Source organism: Hydra vulgaris, chromosome 08 (genome assembly GCF_038396675.1).
Source record: "Hydra vulgaris chromosome 08, alternate assembly HydraT2T_AEP".
Taxonomy (NCBI): Eukaryota; Metazoa; Cnidaria; class Hydrozoa; order Anthoathecata; family Hydridae; genus Hydra; species Hydra vulgaris.
Genome location: NC_088927.1, coordinates 10,389,911 through 10,393,274, shown reverse-complemented (window position 1 = coordinate 10,393,274; position 3,364 = coordinate 10,389,911).

The window sequence follows — 3,364 nt, the reverse complement described above, 5'->3', positions numbered from 1 at the left end:
TTTGTTCTGACTTAATTACAAAATATTGAAAAATAAAAAATTATAACGGGGACGGTAAGTTTTTTTAACATTGAAACAATCAAAGAATATTAACTATACAACCAAGAAATTAAAATTAATAACACCGTCGAACTTGTATGAATATCCTTAAGCAAAAAAGTTCGCAATAAAATCATTAGTCAACCCGTAAAAGCGGTTATACCATCTTAGGAACCTGCTCATCTCACCCAATCATCCCCTAAGTTTTTTTTCAAAAATTCAAAATGAGAAGAGTTAGTAAAGCTCTAAAATTAAGGAAAAAAAAATACTTTGAATTTGTTTAATCAAAAAATCAAACTTTGAATTTGTTCAATCAAAACCTCAAACTTTGAATTTGTTCAATCAAAATATTAAACTTTGAAAATGTTCCAATGCTTTTATTAGCTCGTTGCCTCTATCTTTGCTTTGTTAATCTGTGATTATCAAATCTTGCAATTAATATTTGAGTCACTTTTTGATGATAGATTTTCTTCAAATTTTGCATACCTACTCTTGCTTGATGAAATACAATATTCAATAAATATTTTTGTAATAAGTCAATTAATTTAGTTAATTTTCATTAAGACTATTTTTTATATAAAAAAAAGAATAAAAATTTTGTTAATAAGTATAATGATTGTTTTTAAAATTTTATGCGCCTGTTGCATATTTGGATAAGATGTTGACTTTGTATACGGAATGTCGGTGGTTCGTTACCCGCATCTTTTTGAACTTCTTTGATTTTTTACTTGAATGTTAATAAAATAAAATAGAAATATCAGAAAAGTGTGCGTTTTAATAACATATAAAAGCATTGCGTTTTAAAAACTCGTTTTTAATTTTACTTGTTTTAATTTGGATAATTACATTTAAAAAATGTAAAATACGTTTCAAAAACTTAAAAAAGAGATCTAAATTATTTATAATTTAATTTTATAAATTAATATAATAAGTTTCCCAGAGACATTAAATAAATAACAACATCTAAAGTAAAATAGAAGTTATTATCGTTATTTTAATATATTACCATTTGACTGCGAATCAAATTTTTTTTAAACTTAACTCTTTGTATATAAAAATAACAATCGTTATTTGCTTCCAAGCAAATTATAAAATGTGGTTCAAAGTTAACTCATAAAAGTAAACTCATAAATTTTTCATTTTTTGAAATTAAATTGTTGTTATTTCAAATATGAAACTCTAATTGCTCTCTTGTTGATTGTAAAACGTGATGCAGTGCAAACACATAAAGTCTATTTTAAATTCGAAACGCTAATTTCTCTCTAGCGGGTTAAAGACACTCTTTTAAAAAGCTTGCGCTAACGATGAGCAAAATCATTATTCTGATTGTGATGTAAACAATACTAATACATCAATATTAAAACATGGATAAAACCGCATTATTTAACTTATTGATGGTTTCGTATGGAAATTCTCATCCCGATAAAAAAAAGGCTAACATCCAGAAAGAATTCCATGGTATATAGAACTCATTGAAAGAAGAGGAACTGGTGCATAAGGATCTCGAGTAAAGAGTAATGTTTTAATCAATTTATATAATGAAAAGGCAATGAAATTCAAGTGCAAGCAATTATCATTTTGGGCTAATACTCGAAAACAGTCTGCTCTCACGTATGCTCCACTTGAATTTGACAAGAATTTCTCACAGTTTGCTACGCCCACCAATGAGCAATCTGTTATTGATGATCAACAAAGTACATTAACTTTGAGTTTGTTGACCACGAAAAATCAAAGAAACGCAAAAAGAGTGGCTCAAGTGTCTCAATTCAGAGAATGCAGCTTTAAATTGTGAAGTTGCTGGACTGAAGACTAGAAAGAGAAGTGGATTCATTGCTAAAGCTGAAGAGGATGATTTGAAAAGAAAAATAAGAAACTTGCTTATCTATGTAAAGAACTAGCCAAAAAAAAGTATGATCAAGCACTACAGAAGGAAACTGAAAAAGGCTATAATGGAGGAAATTTGCTTGGAGCATCCAGAAGTCAAAGAAAAACTAAAAATCAGAAAGAAACCTGTTCCCTCAGCATTTGAAAAAGATCAATACCTTCTTTTGAAGGCGATTATAGATATTGCTCTCCATGGTTCGTCTGCTGATGAAATACGTCGGTCAGAGGTTCTTTGGGTAACGATAGCTTAGCTATGTTTGTTATTATTGTATTTGTTAGAATTTTACTTCTAATTAATACTTGCGCTGTTGTAAATATCCTTAAAATGTTAGCAACTAATTTCAAGATATGATTTGATTATAATTTACGAAACTCCCGTTTTCTGTAAATAAGTTAATTATATCCAAATATATTTCTTTATTATTTGGAGCATTAAAAGTCTACGAATTGACATCCAATATGAACAAAGATGGATTTGCAATCAGCAAGAGCGCCCTCTATCCTCGTCTTCTTTCAAGAAGTTACGGAACATTAGAAGGCAAAAGACACGTCGAAACAGTCCCTATAAGATTGATCAGTCCTCAGAATGAATCTCATTTAAAACATGTTGACGGACTCTTTTGCAGTTCAACTATAAAATATGTGGAAGAATTTTGTTCTTTTTAAGAACCAGATGAAGTGTGTTTCATTAGCCAAGATAACAAGGCTAGAGTGCCATGGAATCACAGCAGCCTAAAAAACAGGGGTCGTTGTTGATGCATTTGGAGCACCGGGTAACTCTACCGGACCACGACTGGGTCGTGGCTGCTAAACACAAGCTTATACCATCTGTATACGCTGGAATTACAATAAAAAAAGATGGTCTCGGAATAACAGATGCTGTTACATATTCTGGACCTACCTACATTTCTGTTCAATCTGGAAAAAACGCATCCTCGACCGCGTTTGCTCATGGATTAAACTTTCAGCGGCTCCTGGATATCAAAGAATTCGACTCTATTACCAGAGATCCTCAAACTAATATGGTTAAGCCTATCGTTGTGTTTAGCGTCGATGGAGGACCCGACAAAAATGCCAGATACCAGAAAGTAATTGAAATCGGGATTCGTCATTTCTTGGAGAATAATCTTGACGCTCTTTTCATTATGACGAACGCTCTAGGCCGCAGTGCATTCAACAGAGCTGAGCGACGAATGGTACCTTTAAGTAAAGAATTATCTGGGGTGAATCTTTCGCACGAACATTATGGAACTTAACTTGATTTTCAAGGTAATTACATTGACAAAAGTTAACTTGTAAAATTATTAATATAATTTTTAACATATATTAACCAACACATCTTTTTAAATCAGGCAGGACAATAGATAAAAATTTAGAAAAACAGAACTTAGGTTTTACTGGACAGGCTTCGGCTGATATTTGGTCTGATCTACAAATTGAC